Source organism: Fukomys damarensis, unplaced genomic scaffold (assembly GCF_012274545.1).
Source record: "Fukomys damarensis isolate Sample0158 unplaced genomic scaffold, DMR_v1.0_HiC HiC_scaffold_4, whole genome shotgun sequence".
Classification (NCBI taxonomy): Eukaryota; Metazoa; Chordata; class Mammalia; order Rodentia; family Bathyergidae; genus Fukomys; species Fukomys damarensis.
This window is the reverse complement of record NW_022900916.1, coordinates 16,170,065-16,186,585: the sequence shown is the minus strand read 5'-3', so window position 1 is coordinate 16,186,585 and position 16,521 is coordinate 16,170,065. Positions and strand designations below refer to the sequence as shown.

Genomic DNA, 16,521 nt, shown 5'->3' with positions numbered 1-16,521 from the left:
GGCTCAGCCATACTTCGTGGACACTGGAGACTGCCCAGACTTTTCATTCCACTTCAGTTTTTGTCCCTCCCCATAACTGCCATTCTACCTATTCAGTAAGAGATTCCGGAAGGAGAGCCAGGAGATTCCAGCAAAAGAAGAGAAGAGCTGCAAGGAGCTGTGGCCCAATTCCACCGCACGATCCACTATTCCATAACGCTCTGTTCACTCTCTACCTGGCTTCCCCTTCCAGCCACCAACAGTAAACACCAGACGATCCAGGTGACCGGGTTCACTCTGGAGTCACATTTAATAACTGTTGTGCCATAACAGGTCTTCACACCGAGTGCCGTGTTCACTATGTGAGGAAGGGCGTAGATAGATGATTTAAATTTTAAAAACACCTAAAAGCCAGAGCAAGGATGGCTGTCTACCTCTCACTCTGGAGAAAGCTGCAACCTCGGGTGTAGCTTCATTTAGAGTGAAACAATAAACAATAATGGCTTCTGGCAAAGATCTTTTAGTATGGTGTTGCACAATCAATCTTACTTTTCTTGGTTGTCTTGCTCCCCAAAAGAAAGCAATTATACATTTGTTTACTTTTTAAATATAGTGTTTTACACTGGTCCATTTGAATTCAAGATTCAAGATAACAAGGACACTAGAAAGGATACGACAAAGAAGATGCTTCACCTGTGCATGGGAAGCTGAAAGACCCAAATTCAATCCCCAGCATCAAAAACAATAATTAAAAATATAAATTTCAAAGATGGATGAAGAGAAACATCACCACGACAGATCTTTCAAATGTGAATATCAGGGCACCTACTAACAACTGTCTACAAAATTCCTTTGTGTGAAGCTGAGCACTTGTGTAAAGATAACTAAAGTTTCCATTTCTTTCCCTGCAAGCTAAATTCTTTCTAATACAATGACAGCACATTAGGATTCGTTTACTGTGCATTTCCTCCTGATGTAGACAGAATCTTCCAATACTGGAGAGAGAGACAGAGACAGAGACAGAGGGAGAGGGAGAGGGAGAGAGCGCTATGAGAAAAAAAATACTAATACTAGAACACAGTCCCAACTTCTGTAATAATTCAGCGTGCTATCTTGATTAGTGTGTGTGTGTGTGTGTGTGTGTGTGTGTGTGGTCTCTTCATTCCTCATCAGATTTGTTATCCTCAACCCCACTGGATGTATATTTTTTTTAACCTAAGTCAATGCTTCCTTTTTGCTTGTTTTGTTTTTAGGTAGTCCCAGTTCCTGTCACCTCCCGAGTGACTGCCACCTTTCTCTTGCCCTGGGTCTCTGCACTGAAACTCAGTTTACCTTCATGACACTGAATATTGAGCCAATCCTATATATATTTCCCATCTCGCCCCCACCCTCCCCTTGATCCTACAATCCTCCACCCAAATTTACTCAAAACCGAGGTGAATCTTACCCGATTTGGGGTCTGAACCACTGCATATGCAGCCTAGAGCCTAATTGGTCCCCAACATAATCTGTCAAATTGGATCAAATTTACCATTTAAAATACATCCAAAGCTCTGCATTCATAACCGCTTCTAGTTTACATGGTTATGTCAAAGAAAATAAATCTCAGAACACATTCTAATCTACCTGATCTTATTGTCCTTTCAATCAGTACAGTCATTAAAAATAGCCACCAGGTTCCCAAAATGATTAAAATGTATATCAGAAATCTGTAAAGGATCTGAGAACCTATGATTTTCAAATCGATAGCCTAGAAATGTTACATAGAAATTTTAGTCCCTGTTCTCCACTCAAGGTTTTTGTTTCACCTGACTTCTGTTCCTTTTCATTCATTACTGAGTAATATGTGCAATAGATGGGGTGGCTAGAGGAGTTTCACGATATTCTAGACAGAAGAGGGTGACTATTGTTCCAACTGCTATACCATACAAACTGCATCGTATTTAGAGCTCATTATGTTATTTTACTTAATCTGAAAGTGTGAGTGTTAATATCCTCATTTTACCCCTAAGGAAACTGAGTCCCAGGAGTTTTCACTCACACTGGGTATCAAGCAGAAGAATCACAATTCAAACAACTTTTTTCTGACTTTGAAGACTAAGTGACTCCTTTTTTTATTACTTTACACAGCAACTCAACTCTCTACTTGGCATATTTTCATGGCATGGCTTTTTTCTTTTTTTACTAGTTGGTGAAAAGTATTTCAAGTACTTAGTGAGTGCCCAAGTGATTGGCAGACAATAGCTTATCACTCTGTTAAAAAGCCTTTCAAAAGTGCTAGGAGATAGAATTTTAAATGTTCTAGCTACAAAGAAATCACAAATGTATATGATGATAGATGTGTCAAATACCATGATTTGATAATTACAGTGTATCCATGCATCTAAATGTCATGCTAGGCCAGGTGTGGTAACACACACCTATAATCCCAGCACTCTAGGACGCTGAGAAAAGAGAATTTCAAGTTCAAGCCCAACCTGGGCAACTCAGCAATTTAGTGAGACCTTGTCTCAGAAGAAAAAATAAGAGGAGATGTAAATGGAGAAAGAGCTCAGTGCAAAAGCCCTGGGTTTAATCTCCAGTACCACAAAAATAAATAAAAACAACAAAAAAATCACACTGTATTCCATACACAGGTACAGTGCTTATGCATCACTTTTTAAAAAGGTAAATAAAATAAAATCTCCATAGTGACCTAATCTCCAGAAACATACCAAAAAAAATAAGCAAAAATCTACTCTTTTGTGATTGTTTACCAAAAAAATGGTATTTCAGAGTAAAACTTCCAAGATCAAAGAACTTCTTACAAATATACATTTCCAACCCCTGCTGTGACTTGATTCTTGATTTAGTAATGTACATAGTGATTCAGATTTGTTTGTTTAGTCTATTTTAAATCATTTTTGTTTTGAAAGTTAGCATAGTACTATTTTCAGCTTACTATACTAAAACAACATATATTTGTTCTCACTAGTATATAATCATATGAAACCTTTGCAGAAAGATGTCTATGTATTCAGTTTATGTAACAGAGCCTATTAGAAGCAATACCTGTGCCTTTATTGTAGCTGCGCTAATAGAAACAAATCTTTTTCGTTTTAGCTGAACCTCTCCAAGCCTCCATCTTTGAAATAGAAAAGCAATCCACAAAACTTGTTCTCTTCCTCTTACTCCTACTTACTCTTCACATGCAGCGTTTCTCTTCCATCAGATATTCCCCTTTACCTCCTTGCTATTATTTAGGTACCTTCTTCCTAGTTTTTTTGCCTCCTCAGTTTAGTCCAAACTTCCTCCCAAGGATTTTTAAGCTAGGGTCTATATTTAAGATCTACAGATAGAATGTTTTTCATTATACTCAGTAATGCTGCTCATCTTATTTCACGTATCTATTTTTTTCTCAAAAGAGGCTCATGCAAGAAAAGGGGTTAAGGGAGCCCCTCCTCAAAGGCCCTATAATATCCTGGTCCATTTCTAGATCACAACACTCTGCTTTTGTTTTTGGCCCCCAATGGGTAAATGCCTCCAAACAAGGATGCACAGTGTTCATACTGTGTCTCTGTACCCACCTGCTACTTACACAGAGAAAGGCCTAAGATAGTTGAGGAAAAATGGATATAGGACAAGATGGACATCAGGTCACAGCGGTAACCTTAGCTATTTTATGCTGCTCAGCAGCTCGAGATGACAGCAAAACTAGTGATGTAAATTATGATTAAACACAATTTGATTAGGGGAAATGTCAAATACTGGTTCTAATATCATGGCTTTTGATACGATGAACAGATTAAAGACCCTGAAGATGGTCTGCCTGGCTCTCTATTACTGAGTCTCTAACCCTAATCCTGAAGTGTAGTTTCTCTCTCACTATATTAGTCACTTTTCATCACTGAGATATGATAGCCAACACTTGAAGGTGAAGTTTATTTTGGCTCAGTTTGTAGAGGTGTCAGTTCATGGTACAATGGCTCCAAGACAAGACAGCATGGCAGAGAAGTACGGTGGAGGAGCAACTGCCCAAGGAATAGCATGGGACACAAATCCTTCTAAGCCACACCCCCAGTGGCCTACCTCCTAATAGAAAGCCAGCCAGAAACCTGCATAATACAATCAGCTTTCAAAAGTCCCACTATGAGCACATGAGGTCCTTGGTGGACATCTAGACATAAACCATAACACCCACTTCACACCAAGCCTGGCCCTGAAGAGGACAAATGTTAACTAAGAAGCCAAACTTGTAAAGTACAGTTCTTGGTGAGCACTATTTCCCAGGTCTCATTGGGGTGCCCTTGTGGCTCAGAGCAAAACCTGGCCCCTAAACTTGACCACTGCTCTCAAAGTTCCTGGATTTGTCTTCTTGGCATCTATTTTTATTTATAACAAATTTTACAGTGAAAATAAAGAATTACAGTTAAAAGGATAGAAACTGATGTTTGTTATGCATGTTTTATGTCCAAATATTAATTGCATGCTATTGGAGATAGAAGGATTTTTTACAATTATTTTTTAAAGTTAAGTAGGCTGTTCAATATTTTACAGCTATCAAATTGAAGCGTCTGGACATAAAGTCAGATCTGCCCGCTCTAAAAGCTAGTCTTTCCTTCCTGCAGTGGGGGTTTATCTTCTGGGGAAAGAGATTTCATCAAAACTGGTATCTGTAAAACCATCTTGATGTCAATCAGTACAGTGATCCCCACACACCTGACTTAGGTCAGAGTGGCTGTCTTCCACGGAAAAGTTCTTCCTGAGTATGCTGTCCCCTGGCCAAACAGGTTATTAAGAGAATGAAAGAGTTCTTTGAGACAGAAGACCTAGTTCAGTGCAAGACCCATAATAGAAGCCTTATTCCTGCCTAAACTATGATTTGCCTTAATTTCTTCCAGAAGATATGTTTAGGATTTCTTCAAAACAATAGGGCAGGCTTCCTAACACTTCCACATTACAGAAAGTCCCTGACTTAGGAACGAGTTCAGTTCCAGAACATTCATAAATTGGATTCATTTGTATTCAAAGAAAGCAAGCCTTATATACCTTTGACACAAATATATAATGCAAAGCATAAAAAAACCAAACACACACACACACACACACACACGCGCACTCACTCAAATACCATAAATAAACCATTTTTACTTTTACAGTCACCTTAAAATGCTGGAACTTTACAGTACAACTGGCATCCAGGGGACTGTAGAGAGTGAACTAACCAGAAGAGTTACTAACTGAAGGAGGGAGGTAGGTAAGAGATGGGGGAACAATGTCTACCATCTTTTGGCCTCAATCCAAGCTCTCAATTATTTTCACTTTTGTTTCTGTGGTTATTGCTTTACACTTCCTAGCAGTCCCCTCCACATCACCAGTGCTTTTCCTCTTTGCTTCCGGACATCCTGGGCTCTAACTGAGCACTGTACAGCAGGCACACAGCAGCACAACTGTGACAATGGCCAGCAGACACGTGAGCTACTTCCATGATTTGTTCACATCTACAAACATTCCTAACATGAGTTCCGTTCATATCTGTGAAAGTTCACAACTCGAATATTCCCAAGTCACGGACTTACTGTACCAGTTTGTTGTTCTCAAACAGTTTTTGTTTGCACTCTTCCAGTTTTTAATATCATTAACTCCAATTCACCATCCACCGTTTATTACACCTCCCACTCAGAGTACAAGTAATCCTCTTTTAACGACCTGTTTAAGGACTATTCAGACTTAGAACCCATCTCTTTTTTTTGTATAGTTCTGTACATCTTGCTGATGGAGGCTTAATGTCTTCCTTTCTGTACAGTACACCTTATTTATACAGTACTGTAACTTGTACAGTTTAGTGCACTAGTTTTATGTTGTTATTTATTACAGTACTGCATGTAAGAGGTACACAAAAAAGCGAAGCATCATGTTGGAGTTTCCTTTGAACACTTCCTTGTTCTGAATATTGTAATGCACTTACTATATACAATGCCTCATTTAGTGATCAATTCATTTAACAACTTGGTCTTGGGAACAGAGCTTGGACTTTAAACAAGGAGTGTCCACACAACGAACTGATTACAAGATGCACCCTGATTCAAACATGTAAAGGTATGAGAAGTATGCTTCTTGGAATGACTTCAGTATTGTGTGCACGACATTGATCTACAGTGCTGTGTCTATGATCACAGTCTACAGTGTGTCCCCTTTTGGAGCCTGGAATGGTGGACTCTAGGCACTTCCAGCAATCCTGTCTCCCAGCTGCTGGGAAAAGCATCTTAGTAAACCAAATCCAGCCTTGGAACAGGACTGCACGTGACAAAACTGTCAGCAAAGAAGCAGGGGAACAGTGCTTAGGCCCAGAAAAGGATATTTAGGGAAGTCAACACTGGATACATCTGATGCATAATTAAAACAAGGAGGCAAGGGTTTGGATTCTTATCATAACTACATGTCCTATATCTAAAATAATCTTCAGTATGCTCTGGTCTAAAACAAAGCTCATTCCATGAATTATCAGATAATTATTAACAACTTATAATTGCTATTAATACATCAATTATATTTAATTTACAGTGATATTTACAAATTACTTTTCAGGTTCATAATTAATGTACATTCGTAACGAACAGCATGTAGGGTTTCAGATTATTTTATGATAATCTCTTTGCTTGTTTTGTCATAGCTCCAGATATAAAAAGTTGCCTTCCTTCCTATAAAATAGCTATACAGCGTGTATCACTGCTCAAATCGGAGTAGTCATTAAAATTCTGAGAATGTGCTATGAACATTTTTTAACTTGACGAAGGATGTCAAAGTGATCTATTTCTGTTCATCACCAAGGGGTGCGTGGGATTTTGCATCAGGGCCTAGAGATTTATTAAAGACTCTTTTCTGCACTGGTATTGCATGGTGTGCAATAATTCTCCAGCCTGGAGGCAGGGTATATGTAGCAAGGCTAAAACCAGGCAAATGTGTGGCATTAGCTCCAAAGACAGTTTAGTTGGATCTAAGAGGCAAAGATAAAATCAAATGGCAAAGCCAAGGTCAATTAGAGAGGCAGGCTAGAAGACACCAATTAATAAAGGAACAAAGTTAACAAAAACTGGAAGAAAGCCAGAATTAAATGACAAAGTAGGAAATGGGGATCTAGAAAGACTATCCACCTTAATTTTGGCAGAGCAACTTGATGGTGTAAGGTTCCTTTAAGATATAAAAAGACATTTCCTCAGTTACCCAAGGCCAGAAGAGAATTTACAAGGCACTATCTAGGCTAGGATATGGCAACCTTTGTACTTGCCTGGGACACTCCATGTCTCCTGTGAAGTTTGTACTTCTCTGATCTATAAAACATGGTGATTCAGGATCCTATTAGTGCAATTTCATGGAAACACAGTCTACCTGGCACGCCGGTGCTACAGCCAATTTCCCTGAAGAATCTCCAATTAAAGAACCAGGCCCTATTTAAACACTGACTTCTTGTCATTTTTCTTCAGCTTACTATCACTATTAAACTTCATCTATTTAATAGCCCGGGGAAGAATTTTCAAAAAGTATTGAGAATGTAGGTCACTGTCTGTCATCCCAGTTTCTCAGTGACTCAATTATCTGACATTTACTTAGTACCCTTTGAAAGACAACAATCGTGCCAGCTGCTGGCTGAAGGGGAACTTTCCAGTCGCACTTAATAGACTGTTTATCTTCATTAGCTCTTCGTTAGGATTCACTCTGGACAATCATGGAGGCTGTCTTGCATCCAGTTCTTAAATCGTCTTATTCCTGTTTTGCATGGTTTTAACGTCTGCTTAGCTAGTATCTTTTTTGCTTTATTTCTTTGATATTTAAATTTTTCACTTATATTATCAATGTGTGTTAATACAAGTCTTTCTCTAAATTTAATACTTCTATATTTTCGATTCTAAACATAACTACCACCTCTTTGCAACTCACTGAACATCCTCATTTCAGAAAACAGCACATTCATTTCTTAACTAGGATTCACATCAAATTTGAACACCTTTTCTGGTGTGTTATAGAAGTTGTTCTTTCCTTTGCATGAAATACAGTAAATCCTCCCACAGAATGTTTGAATGCTAAGATGGGGTAGTTAATTAACAATTTCCTTATATAATATTTACCATTTGTAATTTGTTTGGGGCAGTGTTGGGGATCAAACCCAGACTTGTGTGTATGTTAGGCAAGAGCTCTACCACTGAGCTACATCTCCTGTGATTTTTTAGAATACCTAACAGTCTATACTGAGTAATTTTTTATCATTAAATCATACATCTTCTACCACTACACAGAAAAAAAAAAGTAGAAGTGACTAATAATAGAGATTTCTACTAAAAGCATGAGATTAACAGAGTTTTCTATATATGGTTGTATGCATTTCAGACTTTAAAAAGGTACTTCACAGTCTTCCATTTTTGAAATATCATCTGTTTTTAAGGTTGAATCAGATTCAAAAAACAAAAAAAAAAAGTTTTTTTAATTGGAAAACCAGGAAATAAAAATATCCAGAACTGTGGGGAAGAACAGTAAGCAAGTTCCCTATGAGAATTTCTAGCATATGAGCCTTAACTAAGCATATAACCACTGCTTTACAAAACTCCTCCATGTCCCACCTCTTCTCCACTTACTTTGCTTTCAGTGCATTCTTAAATACTAAGATGTATCTGTAAGTAGCTCTCTCTGTGTGGAGGTATAGAGATAGTAGAGAGAAAGATTTCTTTCCCACTTCCCCCCTCCCCCATGGTCCTAAGCCCTAAACCCAAGGAGCCTTGAGCTACAAGCCCAGCCTATTTTATTTTATTTTATGTCAGTGTGTTGCTAAATTGCCCTGCTCCACCTGGCCTTGAACATGCAATCCTCCTGCTTCAGCTTCCCAAGTACCTGGGAATATAAACACGTGCCAACACACTCACCTGTAAATGACAATTTTAAATACTGTCTTGGCTGCTGTATGTGATATATGAAAAGAGGTATTTTGTTCAGCTAGTTTTCCATGTCAGCCTTGTTTCTAAACATAGCACTATCTTTATTTTGTGTTTAGTATATGTGAAGAACTACTAAGCATGTACAAAATGTCCCCACTTCAGGGTCTCTGCATTTGTTCTCTTGGTCTGGGATGCCCTTCCTCAACTCTGAATAGCTGTCTCTGACTCCCTTAAAATTTAGCCTTTCCTGGGAACATATCAAAAGTACAACTCTCGACCTACCTCTAATTGTTATGCCAATCTGTTTCTTTCAAAACATTCTTCCAAATCTCTATAATTAAGTTATCCATTCAGTGGTTAGCTAGTATGAGTAGATAGATAGATAGATAGATAGATAGATAGATAGATAGATAGATAGATAGATAGACAGACAGACAGACAGATATCTTCCCATGAGAACAGGAACTTTGCCTTATACACCTGTGAATCCCTTATCCTGGTACATAACAAATGCTCCAAAAATATAGTTTAGGCAAATGTATGAATGTCCTATAAACATTGTCCTATTTCATCCTCTAAACAGTCTCATACAATCATATCAAGGAACTAAATTTCAAACTGAATAATCTTGCCTGAGGTTACACAAGCAGCCAGGCAGCACAGAGTAAACCCATACCCTTAACCGTTAGAGGGTTCTTGACTCTTGTACTATATGATAGTCAGTTTTTTGTCACTGTGACATGTACCTGAGATAAACAAAAGGGAGAAGGGTTATCTCATCTCAGTCTCAGTCTATGGTCAGTTGGATTTCTTGCTTTGGAGCTGGTGGGTGCGTGTGGTAGAGGTCTGCTCACCTCATGGCAGCTGGGAAGCAAAGAGACATAGCAAGAGGAAAAGGTTTGGGTCCCAACATTCCCTTCGAGAAAATGCCCCCAATGGCCTAACTTCCTTCCATCCACAGGGCAATACCTCCTGAATGTACCACCACAGCCCGATAAATGGTGCCATGGGCTTCTGACCAAACACGAGACACTGGAGGACATTTCCAAGCCAAAGCACACTAATGTCATTTCATAATGCTATCATTTTTCCAGTATCTGAACAGGGAATCTGAAATCCACTGCAGTCCTTTTCTACAACACCTCCGCCTGAATGTTACCATCTGGCTGGTGGGTTTTTCTCTCAACCCAGAAATGATTACAAGGTAGAGGGAGTCAAAAGAGAGCTGAGCTAAAGTATTTATTGTAGAGCAAAAGCAAAAGTAGCATTTGTTAGAAAGCAAAAGTAAAAATCCCCCAGGTTATTGAACCCAGAAGAGGACCACAGCAGGCTGCCATTGGCACTTCTTATCTAGGGGGTTTTAGACACAAAAGTGTTTATTTCTCAGCCAAATTGAGGTCAACCTATGGGGTTACAAGCAGGAAAGTGTGACCTGTAAGAGGGCCTGGGGGAGCTGGGAGAATATAGCAATTTTACTTTTGCAAGCACTATTAATTGTAACTTTTCTAAAATTAGCAGAACAAAGATTCTTTAGACAACCATGAATATCTTATTTCTGGGCAAGAAAATCCCAATTTAACAAGGTCTTTGTTTATTGCCTCTGGAGCCCTAGGCTTGGCCATCATGTCCTTCACGGAATCTTCCCCGGCTGCCTGTCCTGCCTGAGGAACGCTCTTTGCACACTATCCTCCCGCATAGGCAGAGTCACTCAGAAATCTTACCTTCCCACAGGCGCCACTCACTCCAGGATACATCATGTTTTACAGAAAGTGATCATTCGGATCCCTGTTGGGTTCATCTTGTTAGGTTAGGAAAATGACACCCAAATATTAGAAAAGGGAATCTAAGCCTGATCGTGCCCACAGAGGGTTTGTGATTCATTCTCCCCAAGTCTGGTTCCCCCCTCAGTTATGTTCCCTTTCTGCTGGTGGAGGAGGGATGTGGGTTTTTTGCTATCTCCCTGTTTCACTGACAGTTGGTTCCCAAGACCATTGACCCTCCAGACCTGGTTTCTTCTCCATCTTTGTCAGCACGGCCATACTTTTGGCCCTTACCATTTCTCCTCCTTATTGCCCTTTTGTCTCCCAACTGGTCTTCTTATTATCAGTGACTTCCTCCCTCTTCTACACTCCCACAAGATGATCAGACTGATGTAACATTTCATTCATCTGCAGAAATCGTGCAGGGGCTTCCCTGCCTTCCCACAGAATTCACACTCCTTAGCTTTGCATGAAGCTATTTGAGGACCTACTTTCTGCTTTCTTTGTGCTCACTTCCACGGCTGCCTACATTAGGATGCATGCTCGGTGCCTGGAACACTGGCATCTTCTATATCCCTGTGCTTTTATATATGTTTGCTCTGAGTCCTGAAGGACATATGATGTGAACACACATATTTTGTAGGCCTTAACTGATCTAACCCACAAATGGCAGTCACCACTAAGCTAAGTCACACAGCCCTGCTCTGGACTCCCACAAAACCCAGAACAGGCCTCAACATAATGACATTTGACAGTGCGAAGTAACTGTCACACTTGGTTGTTTGTCTCTTTTGTTATTTCATTGCATTTCTTTCTTGCTGGCTCTCCTGTATGAACTCTCTCAGGGTATGTGCCTAACAGAACCTGGAATATTATACAGAAGTTATTTGCTGGAACAATGTTCCAAAGAGGAAATGCATTTCTGAACATAACTGCAATCAGATTCAATAAAGAAAAGAAAGTGAAATACGAATTGTAACCATTAGTTTACTAAAGTGCCAACAATGGTGTCTAGGAAGCAGGGCATCTTCTGTTTCTAACTCTGCCACTGAAGAACTCTCTGAGGAGATGGTGACTCCTCTCAGTGCATCAACCCAGCCCTGAAAACAGCTTCAAAGTACTGGGCCAGTGCCACAAAAGACACAAGCGTGAAACAGACACCCTGCTTTAGAAGGGCTGTGCAAACCAATGGACAGACATCATTTTGCAAAGGAATTCATATGAACCCCATGACTTTTTACTCCAGAAAGTACTCACAAATTTATATGAACTCACTTGACCTGGTCCTTATTTTCAGCTAGAAATTGTCTTGAAATACCCAACAGCCTCCAACCATTGATTTCCTTTTTTGTTATAGAATTTCTTCTTTGAGATCTAGTTCAAGCATTTTATTATTTGAAGAGAAATCCCTTGCTCATAAATTCAGTGGCTACTTCAGTTTTTTTAAATATTTTTTCAAAACTCTGTTTTTGAATGTGCTTTAGAAAAACCTCATAGTTATACTCATCAAATACTATTTTGCTGATTTCCGATCTTCATAATAAATGCTATACATAAATTTTAAATAGGAATTCCTAGAGAGCAGTGCCAACCAGCTGAACTGCTCAGGGGACACCACACTGCAAATAAAAAGCAAGGTGGAATTTCCTTCTGGTGGGTCTGGAATTATTTTGCTTTGCCTTTGTCCGAGTTTCCATGGAAACTTCTCTCCAGTAAATGAGCAGTTCTTCAGAGCCCTTGTCCTGAAGGTAAGTAAAAGACAAACCCGATTTTCTGGTCCATTTTAATGCTGCCATGGGCTGCAGAAATCGAGAGGTAATTGTTACATTCATTAGGAGGTCAGTCATGAAAATGAGAATGATGGGAAAACAATAGTTTGATGATATATTTAATCTTCCTTGTGCTTTTGGGTAAATAAGATGTAGGAATGTATGGGCTTCTCACTGCCTACATGGAATAAAGAATAGGAAAACAGTAAGACTCAAAGATACCAATAATCAGCCCAGATCTTTGATTTATCCTGATGGCTTAAGTGAAAGTAAATGTTTCCAAATAATATAAGCAGATTCAGAAAACACTTTGTCATCTACAAGAAATAACTCAGGAGAAAAATCCCACTTTAATTCGAAATACAAGTAGTAAGGATTACATTTTTTTAGTTCAGAAACAGTTGATCATGACAAAGAAAGCCCATGCTGCATGTGAGTAGGACTCGTAGGGAGCAAGACTTCCCAAGCGGGCAATGTTATGAGAGTACCGTTCCGATAATCATACCTTCTAAAAGATGCACAGATGTTCCCAAAATTTATGGAGACACAGAATAAGGGAAAGGAAAATGCCGGGCTTCTGGATAGGGGAAGAAAGAGAAGAAATGTTTACTAATAGTATGATATACAACATGTACTGGGCTGTTTTCCACCTGTCAGCATGATTCCAGGGCATGCTGGGTACAGCTGGAGGGAGAGGGGACGATGCTGTAGTAAACAGTAGAGAAATAGTTCTCCCCTCAGGAAGATATCTCCCTAGAGTAGACATAGGGGTGTAGCTCAGGAACAGCAATTCCTTAACATCTATGAGGGCTTGGGTTCAATCATCATCAACAACAATAAGACACGCGTCATCAACTAATATTGAGTACGCTCTTCAGATATCTCACTTCTGTAACAAGTCTTTTCGTTATTCTTGGGATGACGTTACTCTGAAGTCTGATTTAAAAGGAATCAAACTTCCTTCTACATGAAACGCCTGAGGAAGGGACGCAGTTTCAGTCAGTCTAATATGACCTCTAACTCCCCCAGTTCTCTAGAAACAAAATTTTTCGTCAGTTCTAGTTTGGGGGGCAGTGTTCTCCTCCTTTCCCAGAACTGTAGGCTTTGCAATTTTAGAGGTGCCCCCTACCGTGGCTGTCGCACTGTAGCAATAAGGGACAGCTTTGGGCTGGGTCTCTAAACTGTGCTGCACTGTCCAGTCTGGTGACAGGTGGTACAAACACCTCATGCAACATGAACAAACACTGTCCTCAACTGAGCAGTGCTGCCATCACCACAGGTCAGGCACGCAGTGGGTGGAAGGACTGCTCTGGCCCTCCCAGTTCAGAAAGAAAGGGAGAACACTAGAAGAATATAAGCTCCACCTCCTTTCTTTAGATCATCTTAGTTTCATTTACTTCCAACCTTTACTTAGCACCTACATATGCCACAAATGCTAAAAGCTGCTCCCTCTATGAAGTGAATCAAGGCACACATTCTGCCTTTCAGTGGGGAGACAGACGTAGCAACAGGTAACATTTGCTAGTTGTAGAAAAGACCTCTCCTTGGTGCCTCTGAACCATGCAGCCCCTTTCCCACCCCACTCCACCCTCAAAAACATAGAAAACAGCTTTTTTCCCATGTGGATTTAATTAGGAGAAAACTGCAGAAAGCTTTAATGATTGACACTGCAGTGACCAACTGCCTCTAACTCATGACCTTCCCCATTCCATATATATTTTCTGAAAAAGTCCCACAGTGTCCAAATTTATCCACCTGGACATCCAACTGGGGACCAAAGGCTAATGATGTTTCTTGACTCTTAATCTGCCATCCCTATAGATGAGCATTAGGAATACAATGAGAATCCTCCAATTCTTTTATTTTTATTTTTTAATATATTTTAATATAACACAAACAGATATTAAATATAAAAGCCATCCTGTGAAAGAATTTTTCATAATAAAATTATCAGCAAATAACAATGGTAATTTCACAGTGCAGCATGAACTAAAAAGAATATATTTTCATTTGCTAATCTCTCAGCTCAATTCTTAATAATTGTGTACCTTTACTGCTTAAAACATTTTAAGTATTCAAAAAGTACCTCATATTCTATATAATTTTGAGCAATATCTTCCTATTTCACCGTATTTACTATTTTCTTGGTCTTTAGTTTCACTTTCAATTTCTCACAACCAGAGAGCCAATGCAATATTTACATATGTGTTCTATTTATTTCATTTAGAAGTATGTTCTCAAGGTACATCCATTTACCTGTAAATGTCTCGAGTTTATCTGTCTTTATGGCTGAACAGTAATCCACTATATAAGAGTACAACATCTTTTTTATCTATTCATCAGTTGATAGACATTTGGATTGTTTCCAAGATTTAGCTACTACAAACTGTGCTGTTATAAATATGGATGCACATATATCATTGTGGTATGATCTTTTTCATTCTTTTGAGAAGATACCCAGCAGGGAAATAGCTGGGTTAAATGGAACCTCTAATCCTAGTTTTCTGAGGAATAGCCACACTGATTTCCACAGCACTCCCATCAACAATGGAGAAGAGTTCCTTTCTCCCCACAACCCAACCAGCATTTGTTGTTGGTTGATTTCTTGATATTATCAGCCATTATTTCTGGGGTGAGGTGAAATCTCAGCATCACTTTAATTTGCATCTCTCAAATGACCAGTGATGTTGAACATGTTTTGTTTTTTGTTTTTTGGGTTTTTTTTGGGGGGGTTGTTTTGCTGTTGCTACTTCTTTATTTGAGGAGTGTGTATTCATCTCAGAAGCCCATTTTTGAATTGGGTCTTTAAATTTAGGTTGGACTGATTTTTTTCAATTCTTTATATGTTCTGGATATTAATCCTTTGTCAGAAGAACTGCTGGCTAGAATTTTTTCCCACTCAGTGGGGTGTCTCTTCACTCTGTTGGTGATTTCTTTTGTTGTGCAAAAGCTTCCTAATAAGATGAGGTCCCAGTTGATAATTCTTTGTAGTATTTCCTGTGCGGTCTGGGTTTTGTTCATGAAGTCTTTGCCTACTCTGATGTCCTCATGCATTCTACCTATTCTCTATTCCAGCAGATTTAGTGTCTCTGTTTTAATATTTAGATCTTTGATCCACTTTGATTTTAGTTTAGTGCATGGTGAGAGGCACAGGGCTAGTTTTAGTCTTTGGTATGTAAAAAGCCAAGTTTTCCCAGCACCATTTATTAGAGGCTATCTTTCTTCTATTGAATATTTTTGGCCCTTTTGTCAAAGATAAGGTGGCTGAGTGTGTTTGAGGTTATTTCTGCATCTTCTAGTCTGTTCCACTGATCTTCAGGTCTGTTTTGTTTTGTTTGTTTTTTGGCCAGTATCATGGTATTTTTATCACAGAAGCTCTGCAGTATAATTTCAAGTCAGGGATTGTGATGCCTCCTGCCTTGCCTTTGTTGCCCAGTATTGTTTTTGCTATTTTAGGTCTCTTCAGATTCCAAATGAATTTTAGGATTGATCTTTCTAGTCCTGTGAAATATGCTAATGGTATTTTGATTGGGATTGTGTTAAATCTATAACAATTTGGGGAGTATGGCCATCTTCTCTATGTTGATTCTTCCTACCCACAAACAAGGGATATCTTTCCATTTTCTGATAGCCATTTTGATCTCCTTTTGCAAAGTACTACAATTTTATTGTAAAGATCCTTTGTAAGATTGATGCCTAAGCATTTCATTTTTTCATGCTATTGTGAAAGGTACTGTTTCACTAATTTCTCTCCGTTTGAGTCTGTTATTTGTGCACAGGAATGCTATTTATTTTTGAGTGTTGACTTTGTATACAGCTATGCTGCTGAATTTGGTTATTAAATCTATAAGTATTTCAGTAGAATTTTTGACAAGTATCATGTCATCTGCAAATAATGACAATTTAATTTCTTCCTTTCCTATCTTTATTACTTTTATTATATCTTCTCTAAATTTCTTATAGAATTCAGCAGTGAAACCATCAGTGCCTGGCTTTTCTTTGTTGGTAGGTTTTTAATTACATTTTCTATTTCTTTTTCTTCTTTCTTTTTTTCTTATTTTACAGATCATAGTACTTTAGTAATAATTCATGTGTTCTTTGCCCATC

The 16,521-nt window shown here is 38.8% G+C and overlaps 1 protein-coding gene across 1 annotated transcript in view; it reads right to left on the bottom strand.

Annotated features, from left to right (window-relative positions):
* Scin (scinderin) overlaps positions 1 to 16,521 on the bottom strand; it is an 819,415-nt gene that overhangs the window by 610,774 nt on the left and 192,120 nt on the right. The gene's annotated exons all lie outside the window — the stretch shown is intronic.